We start from the raw sequence: 19,207 nt of genomic DNA, 5'->3' as shown, positions 1-19,207 counted from the left end.
TTAGGAAAAAATAACTAATTAAGGCTCTATTAAAATTACTTAACAGTATGAATTTTTTTCTATTTAATGAAATTTTATTTCCCATATTCCTCCAGAGTCTTGAGGCTTTTTCCTTAAGGCAAGTAGAAAACATTAATACTCGCCAGTTTAATGCCTTTTATGAACTCATCTGAGGTTTAAATGGCGTCAACTTCTTTCCATTGCTTGAAATACTTCAGGAGACTTTTACCTGCCAACCTCTCTTCTTTCAATTCTTGCCACTTTCAACTGCTTCAAGCCACTAAGCTACATTATTCTTCTTGTGGTCTTCAAATGTACCAAACTTATAAAATTGTGGATCCTTGTATTAGTCATCCTTTCTTCCTATAATATCTCAGGTAATTGTGTGGTTACTTCTTTCAGATCATCTTGAATTAGCTAAATCCCAAAGACCAGCTGGTTTGTGTCAGAATACCTTATTGACAATCAAAAGCAAGGTATTTAGCACCTCCCCAGTCAATCTACAGTGTAGCACTGCTGTTGACATTTTTTTCTGATTTAAAAGTTTCACCTGTATTTATTCACTTGAATATATCCTAGGACACCTGGATGTTGTTTATCTCCTTCATATGCCATACAGCCGGGAAATTGAAAGTGATTGGTTACAGTATGCTTACCTAATGACTCATTTGTTCAGTGCATAAAGAAATAATTTATTTCATTTTGATTGGACTTTCTCTGCTGTTGATTTACTCATGTTTCTGCTCCATTTAGAACACTCTGTGCTGACATAACAGCTTTATCATGGAGGCTTTCACTTCCAGATTGCAAAGTGCATATATTACAGGGTTCAGCAAAGGAAAAATGACTTGTATGAAAGAGAGCAACCTCTTTGTCAGCTGGGAAAGCCCGGAAGGGGCAGGTGTAGATAAAAATGGCAGGTCCAAACATGAGGAACACAATGATGATGTGGGTGGTGCAAGTGGAGATAGCCTTGCTCTTCCCTTCTGAGGAGTGCCCCTTTACTCTGCAGAGGATGACAGCATAGGAGGCCAGAAGGCCCAGGAAGCAGAGCAGGGTGAGCAGGCCACTGTTGGAGACCATCAGGAGCTCCACCTCAAAGGTGTCAGTGCAGGCCAGCTTGATGACCTGTGGCACATCACAGAAGAAGTTGTCCAGCTGGTTTGGGCCACAGAAGGGCAAGTGCAGGATAAGGGCCACTTGCACAATGGCGTGGCAAAGGCCCCAAGCCACAGAGCGAACCGCAATGCATAGCAGACCCTGGGGCTCATGACTGTTGCATAGTGTAGAGGCCGACATATGGCAATGTAGCGGTCAAAGGCCATGACAACAAGGAGGAACATCTCCCCTACACCAAGGTAGTGCAAGAAAACAGCTGGGTGATGCAGCCTCTGTAGGAGATCACCTTCTTCTCAGAGAAGAAGTCCACCAGCATCCTGGGAGACACAATGAAGGAGTAGGAGGCATCCAGGAAGGCCAAGTTGCCCAAGAAGAAATAGAGGGGAGCATTAAGTCCAGGATCTGATCTTATAGTAAGAATGATAAGAACATTGCCAGCGAGGATTATGAGGTAGAACACTGAGACTAGCACAAAGAGCAGGATTTGGGCATCTTGAGATTGGGTCAACCCAAGGAGGATAAATTCTGTCACCACTGTGTCTGTTTCCTGTGTCCATCCCTTCCTAATCCGGAGAATCACAAAAGCGAATTGTTACCTGTTATGACCAACCTTTTTCTGCTCAAAGATCCTCTCCTAGTAAAAAGAATATTTGCTACATCCCAAATTAGCATAGCTGAAATCAACTTATGCCCCATAATTCCTGTGAACCCTGAGTTTACCCTTCTTTCATTCTACTCATTCCTCACCAAGACTCAGGTCTTCTAACTACACTTTCATTCCCATTTAACCTTGAGTTTCCATGTAACTTTCCTTCTGTAGGACTCGAGGCTATTTTGCTTACAATGTCTTAGCAATTTACTCACTAACACACAACATAAACTTTAGCAAGATTCTCTGTTTGGGGATTATTGATGACTAATCTTTGTTGTTAATGATAATTCACTGTTTGTGATTGTCAGAATATGGGCAAAGTGCGGGTACCTTCCCCTTATTGACACATAACAAAGTGCTTTTTCAAGTCCTACAGAAGCCCACGTCCCTGCTTGTTATCTTTCTGTTTGTTTTCTGAATTGCAATGATAATTCTGATGTCATGCTCTGCATAGATAGCCTTATGAATTCTCAATCTAAACTGGTCATCAGGCTCTTAAAACAAGATCTGTACCTTTGACTTGACTTAGAAGTATTACCCTGGTTATGTACATGACCAGGTGCCGATCCTGTTTAGGCACTATATCCTGTTCTTAAATTCTAATTAGTAGTCCTTTATTCGCTTACCATAAAATCTACTTCTCTGAATGTCTGAATGGTAGCCAAATGATATCCTTCTCACAAATATTTTTTAATAATACAAAAAGTAATTTGACTATCCTAAGTAATATAATTAAAGAAGAGTGCATTTGTATTGGCCATATACAACATATAATATACTCATTTAAGAGATAATTAAATTAAAGTTAATTGCAGTTAACTTTTAATCTGCAATGTATTTCCTTCTTTAGTCTCAAAACTAATTAGGAAAGTATTGGTATTTCATTAATTGACACTATTTCATCAAGGCATTAAATGACAAATCATGACTTTGTTTGACTTAATAATTTCCATTTTAGCCAGATGAGGTGGTGCGTGCCTGTAATCCCAATAGCTCAGGAGGCTGAGACAGGACAATTATGAGTTCACAGTCAGCTCAGCACTGGGAGGGAATAAGCAACTCAGTGAGACCCTGTCTCTAACTAATACACAAAATAGTGCTGGGGATGTCATTCAGTGGTGGAGTGCCCCTGAGTTCAATTCCAGTACCAAAAAAAAGAAGTCATCTTTTCTGTCTAAATCTTTGTCTAAATAAGAGTTAAAATCATGTTGAAGAAATGGAGAAATAATATTTAGTGTATATACTAGTATCCAAAGTAGAAAGTATTCATTCTGGGATGGAGGGTAGCAAGGTAATCTGTTGGAATGCTGAAATCAGTGGAATTTCTCTCTTTTACTACAGATGTTTATAAAAATCATGTATTTGTGTTAGTCTAATATAAAAACATTTTACAAATACATAATTAATACTTTGAGACTACAAAGTTCACTGTTTTAGTGGATTATATGGAAGAGAAATGACTACTGATTAGAACAAATTACTGCAATGTGAAATACACAGATGCTGGTTTGATTTTCAGTTACATGTAATACTTTTCAAAAGTGCTATGAAATAGACAAATACAATTTGGCCAAAAAGAAAAGAAAAGAAAAGCAGTGAAATATTGATTGATACATGTTACAATAGGAAGGAACCTAAAAAAAACTATACTGTATGAAAGAAAAAAGACAGCACAAAACGGTTGTGTAAAATATCCAGACAAGGAAACTGTTAGAGGCTGATAGGTACAGTAGAAATTTACATAATGTACATGAGGATCTATTTATCCTGATGAAAAGGTTTTAGAGTTATATCATGCTGATTCTTGCACAGTAGCTGTGCAAGAATGTTATAATGTTATAGAATAAGTAGTTAAAATACCGGAGCACATATTTGATGAATGCACAAATACATAGTCCCACATGCATTAGCACAAACATACTGAGTCTAAGAGATCTGAAATATAACAAAATGTCTTTGATGTCCTTAGAAGTAGATGGAGAGCTCCGTTCTCTGCAACCCACTTAACCCAGTTGACCTCCATATCCATACTTCCTGCTGTCTGCAGAATCTACTCCCAGGACAGTGAGCCTTGGAGCTCCCCTCCTGTACTTACACATGGTGCATCCCCTGCTTCCCTGGGTTGGGCACCTGTGCTTCTTCAGGTTCAGGATGTCAAGACACAGGTAGCACCTGATAGTCACAGTTTCTCTCACTCTTCCTTTTTCATTTTCTACTGTCTATTCCCTGTCACCCAACAGATGGAATTCCATATTATCCCAAGTCTTTGGTTCGCTTCCTGCCTTCTTCTACTCTCATTTCTGTACCCTGTTCCAGACAGTCTCAAATTGTGCTCATTACAGAGACTGAGGACAGCTGTGTCTGAGATGGACATTCCTCTGCACAAAATGAGTTCCTGCACAAGAGGGTGTCACAGGTTCAAGTGAGTTTTCAGGCAGGGAAGACAAAGAAGTGCTGTTAGTGTAGGCTAAAGAGGAGCCCAAAGGCTTTCACCACCTCTAGCCTCCTTGTCATTTTACCTGACACAAAACTCCTCTTGCCTTGAAGATGCACAGGCAGAGCATGTCAGCTGCATATGCATACCTGTTGCATGCTTGTGAAGTCAATGAAGTTTGTCTTGAGACTCTGCCTATACTTTCTGACTGATTGGGATTTCTTATTCCTTTTTCCACTTTACCTTTGTTTCTGGGGGTGGGAAGGTTGGGATCAATCATTTGTATTACACCCAAATTAATTTCCAAATGATTAATCTCTCAAAGTTCTTGGCATTTCCCCTTATTTTAATCTCTTTCAAATAATGGTAGGAATCAAACATAAAATGGGCTTCATTTCAGTGTCAGGGTAGAAAGTGCTTACCTTGATTCTATTTCGGCAACATTATTCTGTTCTCATAAATTTGAAGGCAGCAGATGTTTCAGATAAATGCATGATTTTTTTGCATTTCTTTTTTCTATTTCAAGTACAAAGGATGAAAATTTCACTTTGTCAGGAATCCAATCCTACCCTCAAACAGCTCTCCTCTTCCACCTACTAAAGAGGAAGTTCAAAGAACATTCTAAATAGTTTTTTAAATATGTCCTCATGTTTGTATATCATAAATTCCAAAATATGCACTTCTAATTTATGATGCAATACAGAATGTGCTCTGGGTTTTATAACAGCTTTAACCTGTAGAGTACTACCAGTGGGAATTAGTGGAATGCCACCTAGAAGCATACAAGGAAAATGACAAGAATATGTTTAATATTAAATAATCAAATATGTGCCCATTAAGGTTCCCACATTTATGTTTTCACTTTTCTTTTTGTAATTAGTGTCTAATTATATAAATAGTAGTTTTTATTATGGTGTATTTCTACACGTACATAACATACTGTGGTAAATTTTACTTCCTAGTACCCGTTCTTTCCCTGTACTCATGCCTCTGATCATCTTCTCTACTAGTCTGTCTTATTTTGTTGTAATATCTTTTTCTCTTTGTTTTTTCTCTCCTGTATCCACATATGAGAGACAACATTTCACCCTTGATTTTGAGTCTACATTATTTCACTCAACATTATGCTCTCTAGTTCCATCCATTTTCCTTTAAATGACATAATTTTGTTCTTCTTTATAACTGAATAAAACTCTAAGGTGTATATACACCATATTTTCTTCATCTGTTCATGTGTTGATGGATATCTAGGGTGTTCCATAATTTGGCTATTTTGATTGTGCTGCTACAAGAACAGGATTACATGTATCTTTGTAGTATTTAACAATTTGTTAGTGGCAGTGATAATAGAATGTCAGATGTTAATCAGGCATAATGAAAGCAGTAAGCCTAGACAGGTTATTTTAAATATGTAACTCATATCAGGGATAAGAAGTCATAGATCTTATCTAGGAAGTTAAATAGTGATCCTGAAACAATAATAAATATCAAAGTATCTGCATATTTTTGGTTCAAAAGAGTAAGATGAAGAGAATACATTAGTTTTCTAATGAATTGTCAGAAATAACTAATTATGCGTAAATAAAGACCTTCATGGTGTCTTGGAGACCAATGCCTTTAGGTCTTTGTCCTCTCAAATAAAATAATAATCTATTGCACATTTGTATTGATAGTTATACATTTTTTATAAAAATGTGCTTTGTTACATTCCATTTCTCAATTAAGGAAATGAAATAGAAGAAAATATTTAATCATTCAAAATTCTGCCTAGTTTTTCTTTTGTTTTAAATTCATTTTTTAGTTGTAGTTGGACACAGTATCTTTATTTTAAATTTTTTTAATGTGGTGCTGAGGATGGAACCCAGGGCCTCACACATGCTAAGTGAGCACTCTATCGCTAAGCTACAATCCCAGCCCTTCCTAGTTTTTCTTATATATGAAAAAGAACCATGGCATTATTCTGAACAACATTAAAACTAAAATAAGGAACTTTAATTTTACAAAGTAAATACAATATTCAGTCAAGTATTCTTTCATTCAAATGTTTGTCAAGTTCAGACAGAAAGGCAATAGGAGATGAGGAAAAGTGAATAAAAGAGGTAAAGGAAGGAAGGTAATGTTTGTTGGGGCTTTTTTCCTATTAAAGTCTATGCTGCTAATAACTTTGAATATACATAAATAATCTTCCATGAAAAATGTATCTGTAGAGTAGATCCTCAGTAGTAAAAGCTAAACATATCGGAATCTGGAAAAGAAAGCATAGAAGAAACAAATAAACAAAAATACATATGAAAATATAAAATTCAAGAGGAAAAGAAAGAGTGTTAATGCCCAAAGAGATGGGTGACTCAGAAAGTCATGAAGACAGAAGGGAAGGAGCCTGAAGAGACAGGGAGAGGGAGCAGGGGAGTATCCTTGGAAAGACAAAGTCTTTCACTTAATTTTGGATTTTTGTGGAGTTTTTCTTTCCTTTTTTTATATAATTACAGACTTTCTTTGGCTCCCATTTCTCAGTGTATAACATAGTACATTAGAATTAGTTAAAAGTAGTATCTTAGAGCTTTACTAGTCCAAAATAATCTCTACCTCTAAGAAACTTTTTCATGTTAGGCAATTTTATAACATTATAAAGATATACTTTAGTGTGCATTCATGTGTAAGTTTTTAAAAATTACTTTTTAGAATTACTAATACTAATGATACACATTAGTGATACTTATTGTGGTATTTCTATACATTAATATACATTGACTATTGATCATGTCCATGCACTTTTCTACCCTCTCCCCTCATCCTTCTGCTTTCTCCCCTTTGCCTCCTTATCAATCACTAACAATTCCTCTCCTGTTTTCAGCTTTTTCTGCTTATGTTTCTACATGTGAGAGAAAGTATGCTCTACTTGTCTGTGTGCCTTATTTTGTTTAACATGCTGCTCACTTGTTCCCATTCATTTTACTACAAATGATAGGATGTCATTCTGCTTTATGGCTGAATCACAATCCCTGGCATAAAGACCACATTCCCTTTATCCATTCAGCTGTTGATGGGCCCATAGAATGATTGCATGTCTTATCTATTGTAAATAGTTTGTAAACAGTATTGATATAAATATGGGTCTGCCAGTATCTCTTACTACATTTCTTAAGGATATATACCTAGGGTTTGAATAAATGGATCATATGGAAGTTCCATTTTTAGATTTTTGATAAAGCTATATACTCTTCCATTGCAGCTGTATTAACTCACATTCCAAGCAATAGTGTGTTGCTTCCCCCCCACCCCGACATTCTTCAAAGCATCTATTATTTTCTATCTTGTTGCTGTTGTTGTTGCTGTTGTTGTTTTGATGGTAGCCATTATACCTGGGGTGAGATAGAATGTCATTTTATCTTTGACTTCCATTTCACTGATGGCTATCTATATATATGTAACAAAGCATATATATATATATATATATATATATATATATATATATATATATTCCATTTCTTAATTAAGAAAATTAAATAGAAGAAAATATTTAATCATTCAAAATTCTGCCTAGTTTTTCTTTTGTTTTAAATTCATTTTTTAGTTGTAGTTGGACACAGTATCTTTATTTTATTTTTTTAAAAATGTGGTGCTGAGGATAAACCCAGGGGCTCACACATACTAAGTTAACACTCTATATAATCTGTACCAGGGATTGAACCCAGGGTCACTTGACCACTGAATTATATTGCCAGCCCTATTTTGTATTTGTTTTAGAGACAGGGCCTCACTGAGTTGCTTAGCATCTCACTTTTGCTTACCCTGGATTTGAGATCCTCCTGCCTCAGGATCCTGAGCCTCAGGGATGACAGGTGTGCACCACTGCACTAGGATTTTTTTTCATATAATTATTTACTGGCTGTTTTTATTTCTTATGAGAAGTGTCTACACATGTCATTTGCCTATTTTTAACTGAAATGCTTATTTTATTGATGTCTGTATTTCCTATGTTGTAGATATTAATTCTCTGTCAGATAAATTGTTGCCAAAGATTTTCCCCCATTTTTAAGTAGTCTCTTCAGTCTATAAATTATTCTCTTCATTGAGCTTCAGAAGTTTCAAATTTGATGTAATCCCACTTGTCAGTTAACCAGTATATAAAAACATAACATTGTACATATGAATGGAACACCAAGTAACATTTGATAGATGTATATCTTCTGTAATGATTACATTAGGTGAAACATTTACCTCCTCAAAACTCATCTAGAAAAGATGTTTTCTCCACTCAGAAAGTGTGGAGAAAACTCAAAATCTTTTAAATGGGAGCTTTTTGATGACTTTGCTCTTACTTCCACTTTGAGTGAAAACATTTAACCTTGACCTTTTGAATCTGGTTTATTTCACTTAGCATTATATTCTGCAATTCCACCCTTTTGTTACCATTGGGATGTCCAGTAAAAGTACAGGTCCTTGGTGTCTCATACAAAGAATTGAGTGAAACACACGGAGGTAATAGGTAGGAAGGGATGGCCCAAGCAAGAGAGAGAGGCTCAAGGCTCCAAAGTTTGGAAATTAGGGTCACATATCCTGAACTCTGGAGTGGTTTATTTCCTATATGGTTGTGATTGAAGAACTAACCATATTTTGTCCTATTGGTTATCTTATAATATCTGATTAGAATAATTTTTAATTTCCTCCCACCATTGGTTAGGTTAGAAAACCTAATTAGAATACTGCACATTTTACTTCCATTGGTCATTTTAAAATTTGAACTTGTGGGGGGCAGTTGTCATGGTCATAATTCCTTATTGATGGGAATTGTCATGGTGATGTCCTCAATGGGAGGAGTTTTCATGGTAATGAGATTTATTATAAATAGGGACCAAACACTGTAAGTATTCTGACAGTGGAATTAGTCAGGGGAGCATTCCCCCAGTGAGCAAACTCCCAGCGGATAACTGGAGCCCTGATTCCCACAATCAGAATGCCCAGCCTCCTCCCTCTGAGGCAACTATGCAGGCCCTGCCTGGCTTCTTTAGCAAAGTCCTTGGAGAGAAGGGGCTCTATGTTTGTACTAACCTGGACCTTAAGTCAGTTAGCTAGCCCTTGGGTTAAAGAAATACTAATTAGAATATAGTCATGGTAACGGGAGGTATGTGTTCTTTGAGTTAACAAACTACCAGGCTGGGAGGAACAGACACTTCACTTCTGCACTTCTCATTTATACTTCACTTTACTCTCTCTACTCCATCCTGTCTGTCTACTTACTCTTTTGTTTCTTTGACAGTTCTTTTTTTGTGCCTTCTCCACAGGTCTCCGGACAAGGGTGTTCCTTTGTAAGACACCTTTCCTTCTTTTATCTAATACTTTGTCACCAACATCTTGGTGTCCCTGAGCTCCTACCTAACCTTTTTCCCAACAAATGCTATAATTTCATTCTTTATGGTTGAATAAAACTCCATTGTGCATGTGTATCACATTTTCTTTATTCATTAATCTGTTGAACAACACCAGGGATGGTTCCATAACTTTGCAGTTGTAACTTGTATTGCTATAAACATTGATGTGCCTGTATCATATAGCATGCTGATTTAAGGTCTTCTGGATAAATACTAAGGAATGTGATAGCTGGGTTATATGGTGATTTTATTCCTAATCTTTGAAAAATTTCCATACAGATCTTCAAAGTCATTGTAGTAATTTGTAGCCCCATCAACTTGTATATCTTTTTCCCCACATCCTTAGCAGTATTTTTTATTACTTATATTATTGAATATTGTTCTTCTAACTAAATGTTGAACCATGATACAAAGAAAAGACCACCGTTTGATTTTTGCTTTAAATCAAATTAAAGCAAGCTTGTATTTGTGTACACAAAAGCTGGCCAGCAACTGTCTCTCCTGAAAGCACCAGACTAGAGACCAGCAGCCCAGCTCCCCAGGAAAAAGATTTTATAGCACAAAATGTTGCAAAAGAGGGGTGTCTTGAAAAGTTACAGCTAAAAGGATTTTGACAACCATAATATAAAGGCAGATAGTAGGTTAATGATCTACATGGTATGATATTTCAAGGTAGGGAGTAAATTTAGATCCCAACATTAGAATATCTGAGGGGACACTGAGGTTTCAGAGAGGGTTGTTATCTGGTCAGGGAGAGTTCAAGGCATGGGTGAGTTCAAGGCATGGGCAGGAATTCCATACAAGTTTAGAAATCTCAGTAATTTATAATAAAACAGAAATTAATTTTTCATGACTTTGTGATGAGATGGTTCTCAATCTTAAAAAGGAATTAGGCTGGGTTCATCTTAAAACAAAATGTGTACGTGTGTGTGTGTGTGTGTGTGTGTGAGAGAGATGAATAAAGTTCAGAAATGAAAGTTGAAGGTTAGCATTAGTGTGGACACCTGCATCTACATCTTATTTTTTTCTGAAATTTATCAGGTTTTAATTTATGTAAAATAAATGTACAATTCCTATGAATATAGTAAAAGTATAACAGGGGTCACTTGATACTTTGACTTTATCCCTTGTTGCTTTGAAAGTTACATGATTTTTTTCTTTTTCCAAGCTTTGTTCTCTCTGATCTTCTCCTGAGTAATGATGTCTTATTTGGCTCACGGTTCTGAAGTTGAGATGTGTAAGATCAGGCAGCTGCCTCTAGTGAGGTCCTTTTTGCTGCTATGGGCTGTCTGCATATGAGATAGAACAAGCTTTCTACCTTGGATCTCTCTCCCTGTTATTATAATGCAGTCATGGAGGCACAAATCTCATGACCTGGTCTACCTACCTCCAAAAAGCCCCACTGCAAAATACTATATAGCTTTGAGAATTAACTTTAACCTGAGTTAAGGAGACTACAAATACCCAGAACATCGCTGGCAGTTTACCTAAATATGAAATCCTTGGGTCTGGTGCTCTCCTCTAAAATTTGTCAAAGTTTTGCTTCAGTGCCACTTCCATTTTCTTAATGATAGATAATCATCTTCTGGAGCAATATACGGCTGACAAACTATATTCCTACCCAATTAGAACAGTAGAGCTTGCAAGTCTAATGAAGAACTTCTTTATCAGGGTGATTATTTTGTAATTTATATATTTCACATTTTTAATTTTAGTAAAATGAGTTATTTCAGTTTGTAATTTAAGAAGCAGTAGCTGCAGTTAATTTTAATAAATAAATCATTTCCATCTTTTCCAGATATATAGCAAACAGACTCTTTTACTCAGGAGAGAAAATGAGGCATAAATGGGACAAGTTGAATCGAATATTTTTGAAAAGTCAGAGAGTTTTTGATAGTGTAACAGAATGGGTGACTCAAAATCTTGTTTTATGTAATAATAAATTACTAATGTTGAAAGGAGTTGATACCCAGGAGTTTGAAGGGGATGTAAGTGTGGGAAGCCATCTGTGATTTACATGAGGGTCATCTCCAGGAATGGTGGCCAGGGAGATTTGGGTTTGGTATTGTGAACTATCCAACTACCCGTGGCCCTCCCAATAGATTGCCCAACGCACGTGACTTCTATCTCTGCTCCGCTAGGAAGTTCCCCCATAGTAGCTCAGGAGATGGGTGTAACCTGTTGGAAACTGGACAGCCTACCTTTAACCTTTTTTGATGAGGAACATTCTATGGAAGGCCTTTGCTATTTCCTAATATAAATAAAGCAGGCCCGGGCTTCATTTTGTCCTAGTATAGAAGCTCCATCTGTATGATTGAATTGCCCATCCTGCCCCCTCTCTTGAAATTACTTTCTGTGTTCTGTGATATTTTGCTGTCTTATTTCTCTTAGCTTTTATTTATCACCCAGCCAATTCCACCAAGGGGAACCCTGTTTCCACCACCTGAGCTGGAAGAGGGCGAGATATAAATAGCAAAGAAACCCAGAAAGCCTAAATTCACATTGGTAAAGCTGAGGCAGACGCTGTAGGTTCAGCTGTGAATTTGGTGTTGGCTGGCTGAAGCAGAGGCAGCAATGAACATCAAAGCTCAGCTAGGAGGTTCTGTTCTACCTGTCTCTCACATGCACCTGCCTTCTCTGAGCCCCACTATAGCCATGTCCTCCAGTTCAAGTTAGCTCTGTGCTTTCTGAAACTTTCTTTCTACTTTAGTTCTTAAATTCTCATGTGATTTTGAAGTTAGCCATACTTCATTGTTTTACAATGATCGTTTGATTCTTTTAGGATCCATAACATTATTTAGATATGTATTACTTATACTTCCTTCATTTTTTTCTGTTTTTATTTCTTTTAGGTGGATGTTTGATCCTATGAAAAAGTGTATTGTTTTATCATTTCCCATTAAAGAAAACTATTCAAGATCTAAGAATTATAACTCAAAACCAGTCTTTAAGTTCTAAAATTAAAAGTCACCTGAGTACTGAAGAAGGAACCAGATAGATGATTGTAGGAGACATTTGAATCTAAAAGAAGCAGCCATGTCTACCAGCTTTCCACATTGGATCATGAGGTGCAACCTCTATTTTTAATGGAACATCAGTACATCTTTAGATAAATTGAAACTCTGGTCTTGCTTCTGTTACCCATTCATCTTGTTCATTCACAATAAAATTGTTGTAACCCAATTTCTTGAGCTGCTGAACACATCAAGTGGTCAAATAAGAAGACTGTGGCTTTATCTAGTTAGAGGAAAGGATTTCTCTCTTTGATGACTCTGTGTCTTAGATTGGGAAGAAATTTGATATACATACACAGACATAGATGAAAAGTAATGTGTTTTAAACTATAATGAATTTGGTCTAAATCAAAATGAATGGTAATTTATTCAAACCTTTGTGCCAGTAAAGACAAAGATTACATAAAAAATTAATTTATTGGTGCAATGAAATTAAGTTAGTTGCACAGAAATAACAAATTAATAAGTGAAGTTAGCTAATCCCCCCCCAAAAAAAACAAAAACAAATGCCAAATGTTTTCTCTGATATAAGGAGGCTGACTCAAGAGTGGGATAGGGTGGGGGAGCATGGGAGGAATAGATGAATTCTAGGTAGGGAAGAGGGGTGGGAGGGAAAGGGAGGAGGCAGGGAATTAGCAAGGATGATTGCATGTGATGGACACCATTATCCAAAGTACATATATGAAGACATGAATTGGGTATCAATCTACTTTATATACAAACAGAAATATGAAAAAATGTGGTATATATGTGTAATAAGAAAACAAAACAAAGTATATGTAAAAAGACCTAAATTGGCGTGAACATACTTTATATACAAATATATGAAAAATTGTGCTCTATATTTGTAATAACAGTTGTAATGCATTCTGCTGTCATGTATTTTAAAAAATAAAATCAATTAAATAAATAAAAGAAAAAAAATTAAGGACAAGGCTGGGGATGTGACTTGGTATAGAGTGTTTACCTGGCAAGTGTGAAACCCTAGGTTTAATGCCCAGCACCAGGGGCTGAAAATGAGGGAAATAGGATATGTGTAATAATTTGATTGCAAGAGTGTGCTTTACTCCATTGTTTATTATTTAACTAGATTAGGAAACATACCTACGATGAATTATTCTTAACCATTAAAAATATTATGGAGAAAATTTTAAGAAATAGTAAATTAGAAAACACTATCAATTAAAATACGTTGGTGGTTTAAATTTAACACATAAGACACAATTACATACAAATTACAAGTTAAGACAAAGGACAAAAATGAAAAACTACAAATAAATAACAAGATGTTCCCTAAGCCCAGCAGACAAGAATTCCATTCCCAATTGCCTCCTTTGACCTTGGAGAATATAATGAGTCACTGACTATCATAATACAGAGTTGGCTAAAAAGTACCTCGGGGGAGATTTTTAAAAAGAGGTTATGATAATGAAATAAAGACACTGCTTTTTAATAACTAATACTATATCTACCATGTGCAAAATTATTTTTGACCTGTATATTGAAAAGATCTACCGTGAACATTTTAAACTATTTTAAACCAGTACTTTTTTTTGCTTTGCCATTCTTAATTCCTGTTATTATGTGAAAATTAATTTGCAGATATTAAGGTGCAAACTCTTAAATGAAAAGATTCCAATTTTTCCCTCATAAATGTATCTGAAATTACCACATTTATCAACTACCAGATATTTTTCTCAAAGTTTCCTTAATCCACTTTGCAGTTAGTATCACTAAAAAGAATGACTCTTCTTATTTCTATCATTAAATATTTCTTTATTTTTTTATTCCTATTAAATAAAACTTTGACAGGATTTACTCTTGTTTAAAATATCTTCTTATCAATATAAATAATGTTTTAGACGTATCTCTATACTGTTCGTGTATCAATTCTGTTTTTTTGCTGTTTTCCCTGTGTGAGTATACTGGAATCCATCTTTATGTCTGCCTCTCAGATTAACCAAGCTTACACAACTAGGTAGGAGAATAGCTTGGGAAAGTAGATGGTAAATGTGGATTTGTGGCTGATTCATTGAGCAACTTGGTGGACAATTAAGACTGAGTCCCAGGGACTATATGGATTCCAGTTCTGGAAGAAGAAGATTCCTGATTGATAAAAGATTTCACTGATGATCCTAGGTAAAAAATATATATATATATATATATATATATATATATATATATATATATATATGTCTTTGTTTTTAGTCTTGGTTTTAAATTTAGTCTCTTTCCAGTTGCCCAGTCTGGCCTTGAAACCACAATCCTCCTGCCTTAGCCAGCCACCAAACCTCACTGGAAAAAAATATTCATTTGGAAATGAACACCCCTGCAGGGAAGTGATTCAAGTGTTCAAAGATTAGGAATAGCTACTCCATTCCTGTAGGGGAGTTGTTTACTAAACTGTAGGACTCCCTTCAGAGGGATAGTTAACAGAAGGCTACAAACAAGTACTTAAAGGTCCAGTGTAAGGGCCTGAAGAAATATTTGGTAGGAAAAAAAAAAAAAACAGAAGCTTATTTCCTGTGGTGAAGGGATAGTACTGACCTACATTTAACATCTAATGAAATAACACAGCTCCAGAAATGTATAAGCACTTAGTCCAGATATGGGTGTTGTTGGGAGTTTCCCTGAGGATTCCTTGGGTTTTTCTCATAATGGGTCCATGAATGTAACATGGCGGCGGGCAAATTGCCAATGGGCGGATAACAGGTTATTTTAAAATTTTTTCAGTTGATTCATCCACCTGGGCTTGTGAACAACTCATGACCCCCATGAATCCCATGCACCACAGATGATGACCTGACCGTTACTATGACTGATCCCAGGGGGTTCCTGTTTTAGGATAACTGACTTTCATTTCCCTATGTAAGCTGACAGAAGCTTGCAATAAAGTGCTTCATTTTTGTCATTGCTATCTGTGTGTGTGCATTTTAATCTCCAACGACAAGTCTTGACTTTTCATCTGGTGCCGAAACCCGGGATGGGGAGTTTCCTCATTCTGAAGACCCCCTCTCTTAAGGTCCGCCCTCTTCCTTCACCTTTTTGAGCACTGCTACATTCCACCCAATATCAGCTCTCCAATAGGTGATTCCTTCTGATCGACAATCAGTGAGTTCCCCTTCCCCTTTTTGGGAGTCCATCTCCAAATGGCTATATGCAAAGGCTTTGGCTGTGATCTTCCAGCAAGGCCCTTGACACTTAGTTTAGAGGAGAGAACGCACCCCACCACGACTTTCACAGTTACGGTGGACTCTCTTGATGCCCATTTCATAGTTGACAAGTTATAGGAACGGAAGAATAAGCGCTCTCTGACTCTCTTCTTCCAAATTCTCCTTCTCCTCTCCTGGGAAAAGCCCTGACGTCAGGTGGCCTGTGACTCCTGGTCTTCAGAAGGTCTCACTGACTGGGCTCTTGGGTGACGACTCATTTGCCCTCCTGGCCCGACTCTCCCGAGTCTCTTTGGATGACTTCTCCTTTCGGGGATGCCTGTAGGAAACTCAACCAAAATCTGTTCCAGTTCAGGCCATTCACCACTTTTCTTCCTGTCAAGAGTCATTATGGGAGCCTCTTCTTCCCTCCCTGCTGATTCCCCTCTCAGATGCTTTCTGGCTAACTTCAACCGGTTGTCCCTCACTCCAGACATCAAACCAAAACTTCTCATCAAATTCTGTACACAGAATTGGCCATATTACCAATTAGACAATCAAAACTGATGGCCCCCAAAGGGGTCTCTAGATCCTCAAATTCTTCATGACCTTTTTAACTTCTGTGAGCACTCAAAAAAGTGGAAGGAGATCCCTTACATAGAGCCTTTTTCCCTCCTCCGCTCCCCACTTGAACTATGTTCCTCCTGTAATCCTCACCAGGTCCTTTTAGCTTATAAACATTCCCCCCATTCCCCCCTTTCCAAACCTTCCCCTCCTGAGCTTTCAGACTCTCCTCTTAATCCTGCAGATGAACCCCTCCTTATCGAACTCCCCCTGCCGCCCCTGCCAACCTCCCAAGGAATCCTCAGGGAAACTCCCAACAGGTGTTATGCTCAGATCAGGGCCCTGGCAGAGAAAACCTAGAAGTCCAAAGTGTGGGAACAACTGGATGTTGCTCATGAAAGATTTACCCCAGCAGTCTCCCTACCTTAGAAGAGCCAGAACCCCACGCTGCTCAAAGAAGCTTCAGGCAACAGAAGACCCTTTTTTTTGCACCTGACTTCCTCTCCAAGAGGATTACTAAAGTCCCAGTGACACCCCTGGGCCATGCTAGGCCTGAAAAATGAAGAAAAAGCCTGCACACCAAATAAACTGAAAGAAATAGCTTTCATGATTTGATAGGTTCCATGGGTGTACTCTTAGAATTGGATTTTTAAAGAATAATCTTGTTGAGATAGAATTACCATACCATAAAACTCACTTATAAATGTGTATAATTTGAAAGTGGTATATTCACACAGCTATGAACAAATATGAGAATCTTATTTTAGAATGCTTTCATGTCCCACCAAGAAAAATCCACACCATTTTGGCAGACATGCCTAATGTGGTTCACATACAATGAGGTTTTATTTGGTGTCCTGTACTGATACATGCTGCAATGGGGATGAATACTAAAGTCACTATGCTTGCTTGCAGGTTCTTTTTCCTATTATTAGTGGTGTAGAAAGACTGAAAAGATAATTTTTCCATAATAAAGGATTGTTCTTGTATGGACTTCAGGGAAATAATTCACAACATTGGCTGATTAGTAAAATTTAAGATTTCTGCATTGCCTCAAATCTGCAGATGTATCTGGAAACTGGAACAATTTATAGCTATAAACTATATTCCTTGAAGTTTAAACTATATTATAAGGTCAGTGTATTGTCAATTTAAAGTACATGTAATGAATTTCTGGGCATTAAGCCTTTTCCTGGGAACCTACATAATAACTCCTGAGTCTTTTCAGAGCCTTTTTAATCTCTTTATTTCTTAATGTATAAATGGCTGGATTAAGAAGAGGTGTAAAAACAGAATAAAACACAGCAAGAAATTTGTCCAACCAGGTGATATTGAGTGGCCACACATAAATGAAGATACAGGGCACAAAAAATATCACCACAACTGTGATGTGGGCACTGCAGGTGGACAGGGCTTTAGATGCACCAGTTTTAGATCTCTGGCAAACACTGAGAAGAATATATGTGTAGGATATCAGCAAGAGGATAAAGCAGGTTACAGCCACAAACCCACAGTCAACATTCATTAAAATGTCTAAATTATAGGAATCCATGCAGGCCAGCTTGATCACCAGAGGCATATCACAGAAGAAGCTGTCTATTTCCCTGGGGCCACAGAAAGGCAACTGTACTATCACAGCCAGGTGACCGATGTCATGCACAAAACCAGTAGTCCAGGAAGAAACCACCAGCCCAGTGCACCTTTGCAGGCTCATAATGGTGGAGTAATGAAGTGGTTTGCAGATGGCCACATAGCGGTCATAGGCCATGGACACCAGAAGCACCATCTCACTTGCTGCAATGAAATGGGCAAAGAAGATTTGGCACATGCAACCTGCAAAGGAAATGGTTTTGCTCTCCCTGAGAAAGTCTGTGATCATCTTAGGAGTGGTGACTGAGAAGAGCCACATATCACATAGGACAGCTTGGCCCAAAAGAAATACATGGGAGAATGGAGATGAGGGTCAGTGATGGTTAAGGTCACAATGACAATATTTCCAGATACAATGATCATGTAAAGCAACAAAAATATCATGAAGAGTAAGACCTGCATACTCCATGAGTGGCCAAGTCCCAGAAGCACAAATTCTGAAACTATGGACTGATTTCCTCCATCCATTTTATTGAGTATCCCCTCTAAAATAACCTGGAGAAAGTAGATTAGCAGTTAGTGGGAGGAGAAAGGAGACTAAATGTCACATTGAAATTCTTCATATCTAACATTAAAAGGTGTGATTGCAAGGAGAAACATTGGTTAAATATGAGTAGCATCATATCTCCAAAAGAATCTAATTGTGAGCCTGACTTTCCCATCTGTTAAATGGAATTTTTATCCAAATGATTTGCCGAAAAAGCGCTCTCACAAGGAAGGAGGGAGGAAAGCAGAGAAGCAAGGTGAAATCTAAACAATGATTGTGGTTTCACCTGGTACTATGGTTATGTACACTACTAAGTGAACAACAACAACAAAAAAAACCTAAGCCTGAAACTCACAATCATCACATTTTATAAAAAAGAATTAAATTATGCTGGGGAAGATAAAGCAGAACTGATATTGCAACCCAGTACAAATGATTTGACCTACTCTTACTGTTTCTATGTCCTATGTTTAATGATTTTAAGTCCTGATAAAACTTCCTCTTAAAAGATGATAAAATTTTACTTCTCTTTCTAAAAGACATCTTCAGGCACCCTTCTTGGGAGAAGCTGAATTGAGGGCCATATAATAAAAATTTGGCATATGATTTGGATACAAAACCAGGCATAAAATTTATTAGCATTTAAAATCTATCAGAAGATAGAATGTATTTATTAAAGTGAATGGGTTAGGAAAAAAATATGTTACTATAGAGTCACATAGAAGTGGATGAACCAAAGTGGATGGAAATTCAAACTTAGATTCAA

At 37.1% G+C, this 19,207-nt stretch overlaps 2 pseudogenes; both read right to left on the bottom strand.

The window, feature by feature from the left end:
• Positions 1-749: 749 nt before the first annotated feature.
• Positions 750-15,865, bottom strand: LOC143393927 (olfactory receptor 4N5-like; annotated as a pseudogene).
• A 1,619-nt stretch (positions 15,866-17,484) lies between these two features.
• LOC143393926 (olfactory receptor 4K14-like) lies at positions 17,485-18,425 on the bottom strand (annotated as a pseudogene).
• Between the last annotated feature and the right edge of the window lie 782 nt (positions 18,426-19,207).

This window comes from Callospermophilus lateralis, chromosome 3, assembly GCF_048772815.1.
Source record: "Callospermophilus lateralis isolate mCalLat2 chromosome 3, mCalLat2.hap1, whole genome shotgun sequence".
Taxonomy (NCBI): domain Eukaryota; kingdom Metazoa; phylum Chordata; class Mammalia; order Rodentia; family Sciuridae; genus Callospermophilus; species Callospermophilus lateralis.
The sequence above is the reverse complement of the archived record's forward strand: the minus strand, read 5'-3'. Positions and strand labels throughout refer to the sequence as shown.